The sequence below is a fragment of the Eumetopias jubatus genome, unplaced genomic scaffold, assembly GCF_037043125.1.
Source record: "Eumetopias jubatus isolate StellerSeaLion01/CBP00866 unplaced genomic scaffold, mEumJub1_p1.0 scaffold_13, whole genome shotgun sequence".
NCBI classification, from domain to species: domain Eukaryota; kingdom Metazoa; phylum Chordata; class Mammalia; order Carnivora; family Otariidae; genus Eumetopias; species Eumetopias jubatus.
This window is the reverse complement of record NW_028274819.1, coordinates 69,599,443-69,607,267: the sequence shown is the minus strand read 5'-3', so window position 1 is coordinate 69,607,267 and position 7,825 is coordinate 69,599,443. Positions and strand designations below refer to the sequence as shown.

The 7,825-nt window shown below is 36.5% G+C and overlaps 1 pseudogene; it reads left to right on the top strand.

Annotated features, from left to right (window-relative positions):
* Positions 1-980: 980 nt before the first annotated feature.
* Positions 981-1,359, top strand: LOC114199717 (eukaryotic translation initiation factor 1 pseudogene; annotated as a pseudogene).
* Positions 1,360-7,825: the final 6,466 nt, after the last annotated feature.

Below are 7,825 nucleotides of genomic sequence, written 5' to 3'. Positions count from 1 at the left end.
CATCGGAGATTTGAACCCATGTCTGTCTGACTTAGAGATGCCTTCTCTGTTTTCCACAGCCTGGAAGTATTGATTGAAAGGACAACTAATTCTCTGTACTTTTTCTATTTCCTAGCTCAACACCCACAGGAGACATTTGCTTTGGAAATTTTTCAGCAACTGTGTTTTGAGATTAATGGAGACTTGGAGTCTTCAACTCTTCTGTCATAACTCTCAGCAGAGAGCAATATGTTTGATGTAATGTATTTGCACCCAATTTGAAATGGTTTTCTTTCTTCTAGATGTGTTGACCCAGATTCCAGCAAACAGTCTCTCTTGATTTCAAATCAGATATTACCACTTCATAATGTATCACTTTTGGTACAGACATCTTGTTGTCTAGAGTATGAGAGACTCTTACAAAAAGTGTCTGGAGGAGGATCTCTGCATGGTCTCCTTCTAAATGTCTGGGTGGAAATGGAAGGTCAGAGAGCTTGTGACTCAGCAGTGGTCACACTGCTGGTGAGTGGCTGAACCAGGATTTTAATTGAGATCTGTCTGACTTTAATCTCTTATTCCCTTTTACCAATTCCTAATGAATAGGGTTCAATCTTACACTTTGCTATATTTTTCTAAGTATTTGGTACAGACTTGATTACATGACATCTATCTAAATAAATAACATTTTGGGGGGGCACCTGGGTGGCTCACTTTGTTGGACATCTGACTTCAGGTCATGATCTCAGGGTCCTGGAATTGAGCCCTGCCTTAGGCTTGCCGCTCAGCACAGAGTCTGCTTGTCCCTCTCCCTCTGCCCCTACCCTGCTCTCTCTCTCTCTCAAATAAATAAATAAAATCTTTAAAAAAATAAAGTAAAATAGCTCCAGTCACTGAGCTGCAGCCAAGGACTCAGCAGCCTCCCCTTCGAGCCCCTTTGCTTCCCAACAATCCACCCCCCCCCACTTCCTGCCTTCTCCCACCTCTGCCTTCTGTAGGCCATTTCCATGGAGGAAAAGGAATCCTATCCTATCCTATGTCCATTATCCAGAATCTCCACTCTTTTGACCCCTTTGCTGATGCAAGTAAGGATGATGATCTGCTTCCTCCTGGCACTGAGGATTATATCCATATAAGAATTCAACAGAGAAATGACAGGAAGACACTTACTACTGTCCAAGGGGTTGCTTGGTTATGATAAAAAGAAAATGGTGAAGGTGTTTAAGAAAAAATTTTCTTGCAATGATACTGTAATTGAGCATCCAGAATATGGAGAAGTAATTCAGCTACAGGGTGACCAGCACAAGAACATATGCCAGTTCCTCATATGCCAGTTCCACTGGACTGGCTAAGGACAACCAGCTGAAGGTTCATGGGTTTTAAGTGCTTTTGGCTCACTGAAGCTTAACTGAGGGTTTCCTTGCAATGAGTAGAATTTCCCTTCTGTCCCTTGTCACAAGTTTAAAAACCTCACAGCTTGTATAATGTAACCATTTGGGGTCTGCTTTTAACTTGGACTAGTGTAACTCCTTCATGCAACAAACTGAAAAGAACCATAAAAAATTAAAAATAAAAATAAAAACAAAATTTTTAAAAGGTATCTGAATTATTAACCAACTTTCAAAATAATAAGCAGGCTTAAATCATTTAGAAGGAATGGGGGAAGAAAATAACAAGTACAAAGACACAAATAGGTATGAGGGAATAGTGTACAAGAAATGTTCCTTTTGAAGACTTCATTCGTACCTTAATTTATAGCACTCATCATAATCTGCTCTACATTTATAATAAGTATGTCTTCTCAACTAGATTGTCAGCATGCTCCATGTTTCATTTCTCCATAGCTCAAGTGGCCAACACAAAGTAGGCTTTCTCACTGTGCTCGCTGCATGTGTTAGAATTATAAATGTATGCCAAAGCAGGGCAGTGAACACTATCCTCTCCTAAAGCTGGGTGGTATGGCGGGAGTATGAACTTTGGAGTTCAGGAGATTCTCCATTATCTAGCTGTGTGCCTTAATTGCTCATCTGTGAAATGGAGCTAATAATACTTTGCTTGCTGAGAGGTTGAGAGAACTAAATGAAAAACTTAGCTAGGTTGCCCATCATAAACTTGAATGAAACAAATTTCAGGGGTCCATGCCATGCCCTCTTTTCTTGCCCCTCAAAACAAAGGCTTAAGGAGTCTGGCTTTCCCTAAGCCAAATTGTCCTCTCTCAGCACCCCATGCAGGGACTGCAAGCCTATTCCCTATAATTATTTTTCATCTCCCAATTGTGTACCACATTTGACTCCAAGAATAGAGCTATTTTAAAGTATTTATCCCCTACCCCTGCCCCATCATCTGTGCTGTGTTTGACTTTCATCTAATATGGACAGGGATGTTTCATGCCTTCAACTTAGCTACTATTCTCTTAAGTAAAACAAGCTTTTTTTCCAGGTCCCCCACTAGAGCAATTCACCCCCAACTCATACCTGGGGGTTCTTTTATTGTTCTCTTTAAATAAACTCATTCTGTTCTCCAAGCAGCTTCTTCTTCTCCTTCTCCTCCTTCTCCTTCTCCTCCTCCTCTTTCTCTTCCTCCTCCTCCTCCTCCTCCTCCTCCCCCTCCCCCTCCTCCTCCTCCTCCTTCTCCTTCTTTTTTCTCCTTCTCCTTCTCCTTCTTCTTCTTCCTTCTTCTTCCTTTTTCTCCTTCTTCTCCTTCTTCTCCTTCTTCTTCTTCTTTCTTCTTCTCCTCCTTCTTAGTTAGTCACCGTACAGTACATCATTAGTTTTTGATGTAGTGTTCCATGATTCATTGTTTGCATATAACACCCAGTGCTCCATGCAGTATATGCCCTCCTTAATACCCATCATGAAGCAGCCATTTCTTTTGAACTCTGTCAACCCCACAAAATGGGGCCAGAGGGTGCTGGCAAAACAGCACATTTCTTTTGCAGAAATTGAAATGACTTAATACATTGATAACCGGTGGCTGCTCCAGGAGGCTCATTTATAATCAGAGCTACATAATCTTTCTTCTTTGCAAAAAAAAGGAAAGTCAATATATTTATGGTTCTAGCTCTTTCATAATACTAAACATTTTATCTATATTACCTTCTCAAATGCTATGGTGAGTAACAAATACATATTACAAATGTAATATATGCATGTATGTATGTACACATACATATGTATATATATGTGTGTATATATATTATATCTATTCACCTACGAAAAAATAAAAATTTCATATATAAGTCATCCTGCATGTTTCACACACAACAGTAGACATACTTGATGTTATTTTAACATTGTTTCCACAAATTTGAATATGAAGTGAATATGATTAATGCCAGGCAAGACAATAAAGTACCAAGGGCATTTCTTTAACCAACACAACAGAATTTATGTGTTCACATGATTGTGGTACATCTATCTTAAAGTGATCCTTTTAAGAGGCAGCACATTTGATGCAGTATTTTCATCCTTCATCAGTAATATGTTGGATCAATTTTTAAGGAATCTATCACATTTAAGATAATACATTATTAAGGTAATTATTATCATTATCATTAAAATAGCTGGCACAGTAAATACATGTTGGTTTTGGCTGTCTATCAAAACTCCTTTACTCTGGGAATAGCATGTCCTTTTTCTGCAAAACTTTTTCTTCTTCCCTCGCACCCTACCCCTCCACCACTTACTGGCCCTCTTGTTAGTAGTGAGGTTATCTTTTTATCAACACTGTGCCTCCCAAACACAGTTGACTGGTCCAGCAGAGGGCTCCTGACCTTATCTAGGCCAATCAAACCCCTTCCTAGCATATTTTTTAACAAGAACTGGTAAAAGGACCAAGTCACCTTTAGTAACTAAAACTCTAAGAATGATAAGATTTGATAGCTGGTACTGTGATATTTCCTGACTTATGAAAGAATTGGTCTTCAGTAAGAGAAAAACAGAGTGAAGCACTGAGGAAAGATGAAAAGTGCACTAGCACCTAAGAGCTAGCTACATCTCTGCCACTAATACCGCCATCAAGATCACAGAAACAACAGGTTATATATGGAGCATCCATGGAGCAGTATACTAAATGTTTTATGCTCATTATCTCATAATGCAAGTTTATAAATCTTGTACCATGGTTTTTAACTTCAATAAGCTTATAGTCTGCCATGATTATTGAATATGCAAACAGATAATTTCAATAATATCAACAGGGTCTATTAGAGTTATGTAATACTGAGCAAAAGTGAGAAATATTGGGCCAACTTAGTGGAGACAATGATCAGGATCTTCTTGTAGAAAATGTCATCCAAATACAAAACCCAGTTCAGTTCACTCACCATTGCAAGAACAATCCAATCACATAAGCTCATTGATTAGTTAGCAAGTGGGTTAAGGAGCAACCATGTTGAGTGATATTCATTCTTCCTCTATGCCCATGATAAATATGGCATAAAAATAATTGGAATCAAGTCGGGGATTATAAATCTATATATTTTCCTTGATACCAAAGCACCAGACTCTGAATCTCCTCCTTTTGTCTGCATTCTTGGGGATGTTTGTTAGACGTCTGGTGCCTTGGCAATGATGAAAAGTAAGAAAAGAATGGAATAAGGTGAAATGTAGATGTTCTAAGGCTACCCCAAGCCAAGAACTTCCCTTACTAATACTCCTAGCAGTCCTGTGTAATGATTTTTTTTAAGGAAGTAAAAATTTAGTGTTTTTACCCCTTCATGTTAGATATACAGTAAATTAACACAGTCTGGATGAGAGAGAGAGCAGGGTAGGGCTGGTTTCATAACCATGTGGTTTCTGCAAATGGGCAGAAAGGGCCTCTCTCTTGGTTTAATATTCTGTTGTTGTTGTCTTGACATTATTACTAATTTTTTAACAAGAGGCCCCATGTTTTCATTTTGCACTGGACTAGTCCTAGAATGCATATACTAATACAATACCTGGCACACAATAACTATTTAATAAATGAATAAATTCATGAATGAATAAAACTTTTTCCTGAAAAATAAGTTGGAAGTTTCCCAGTAAGAAAAGAACATGGCCAGTAGAAAAAAAAAAATTTTTTTTGTGCAAGGCACGGAGGAGAAAAGGACGTATATGATTCACGAAGTGGCAAGAAGTTTGGTTCATGGCTGGATTCCAGCCTGTTGGGGGTCTGTTAGGGAGAGATGAAGTTGGAAAAAAATAGATGATGAAAATTTTGAAACCTTTGGATACCATTCTAAAGAGTTTAGACATTATTCTATGGCTTACATAATTTGTGTAGGTTCATTAAATAGGTAAATGACAAGGATCAGACATGAATTTTAGAAAGTTTCTCTGGATGGTAACAGATAGACTAATGGCTAGATAGGTTTCATGGATACTTAAGCAGTAGAGGGATGTGCAGGATTTAAAAATAATTTTCCCTCTACCCTTCTTAGTTCTTGACTGATAACCCCTGTAATAGAAGACAGACCAACAAGAGAAAAACAAACAGAAGTTTATTGATGTGCAGCTCATGTATACATGGAAGATATCCAGGGAAAAATGAGTAACTCTCTGGGCGGTTTAAAACTCTGGCTTAAATACAATCTTTAGCTAAAGACAAAAGAAAGGTGTGTGGGTGGGTGGGGGAGGTCATTTGTGGGGAGTTTACCATGAAAGGCACACTAAACAATGGTAAGCTTTGTTATACAGGTTTAAGTTGCTACCTTTTCCATTGATAAGATTCTTTTGTGATTTAGTTATCCTTCTCTTCCTGATAAAAAGAGACTCCCTCACATAAGGAAATTTCCTTTACAAATACAAAAGTGACTTCTACTGTTTTCAGAGCTTTTCCTGTGTCTGCTGTTTCTCAAAATAATCAGCTCAAAGTAATCTTTATGCCAAAAAAGCTTATTTTGGGGTGACATATTCTGCTACTCTTCACCTCTCAATCATGTTTTTCAGTTTTCACCACTGGTTTACCTGTATTTCCTTTCTGGGTAGTTGATTTTTTAAATGACATATTAAAGAATATATACTTATTAAATTTTATTTTTTCAACTTTTTGTTGCTAAAATATAAAAATAAAATTAGTTTTTTAAAATTATTGACTTGTCTCTGTAATGAACTATACTCACATTGTTATACATGATGATTCAACTGTTTTTAAAGTTGAAATTAGCACATTATTATTTTGTATCTGTTCACAAACATTGTATTTATTCTATATAGTGGTTTATTTGGAGAATTCTCTGTTATACAGTCAGTGCCCCCAAAAGACTCAGCTACACACATTCCTAGTAGATGTCTCCACTTAAAGGTTTAATAATCATCTTAAACTTAACATAACCAAACATGAGCACCATATTTTCACTCCCAAATCTGCTCTACCCACAGCCATCCCCATTTCAATTGATAGCAGTTCCATCACTTCCAATGGCTTCAGCTAAAACTCTTGGAGACATCCTTGACTCCTCACTGTGTTTACATTCCACAGCCAATCACAGATCCTGGTGGTTCTACCTGCTAAAATATATTCAGACTGTAATTCAACTTTTAGAAACTGACCTAAAAACGAAGGTTAAAATATTTAATGTCATTACTGAAGTAAATATAAGAACTCTCAGCTTTGATAGGAAAAGTAAAGCTTTGGGTGACAAAACTTCAGAGAAAGGTAAAGGCAGTGTTATCTTAGTCTTTCCAAGATGGGATTTAGGAGATGTTATCTGTAATAGGTAAAAGAGTGAATAGGTATTTGTGTATTTTTTAAGTTATTTAGGTTGAACCATGAAATTGTCATTTTTGTGGGTCAATATGATTGAATATGGGTGGATTCATATGGTTTAATGAAATATAATTTTCTATCAACCTAGAGAAAATGAAATAGTAAGTGTAGCATTCTTATATATGGAAGTAATCAACAGAATAAATAAAACAAATATTAATAATTGCATGTAGACAGCAAGATACTTTATAGTTAAAGCTTTCAATTTTTTTGAAAATTAAAAAATATCCATCTGGGCTTATTATATGTAAGGATTTGGAGATTCTTCTGTGTACAGATATTTAAGCAATCCCTTGGTGTAAGTTTCATTCCTCACTCTTGTCCTGTTTTGTATCTACCATCTCTGCACCCAGAGATACTCAGGGTTTTGGGTGGATACGTACAGCCCTTCAGCTTGTCTCCACAACTTTACTTTGCTCTGTCCCCATTCAGCATTCAATGCTCTCCTTTCTGCCTTCCTTCATTCTTAAATTTGTTGATATCCTTCATCTATTGATGCCTCCATTATCTTTACTATCACTTCAATTTAATTTCAAGTAATAAATTTTTATCTTTGTCTGCCATATCTTCCAGTACAAGAGGAAGGCAAAGTATGAGCTCCCACATTTCTCCTTATGCAATTCTAGATATGGGTTGTATGCAGGAATGAGATGGAACCCATAACAAAGTGAAAGTGTCACTTTAAAATAAAATATATTTAATCTTAGGCAATATACTTAATCTCTCCAGCCTGACTTCCTTATATACAAGTAGCCTGAGTTACATGATCTTTGAAACCTTTTCTAGTCTTAAGATTCCATGATTTTATAGGTTTTTATGTTATGTAAAGTTATGTAAGAATATATGAAAATGATTCTCTCTATAATTCCACTATACTGTGAGCTCCTAGAAGTCAGGTACTTTTTCTTCTTCACTTTTCTGTATCTAATACCTAGAGTAATATCCTGTACATACAAGGTCTTTAACAAATATTTTTAAATGAATAAAAAATATAATGTTCTATCACATGATTTATATAGGTTTTATATAGTTATTATAGCCAATAAATACTCATTATACCTTTAACACTATGAAGTTCTCTCTATTAGTTAGTAGGACT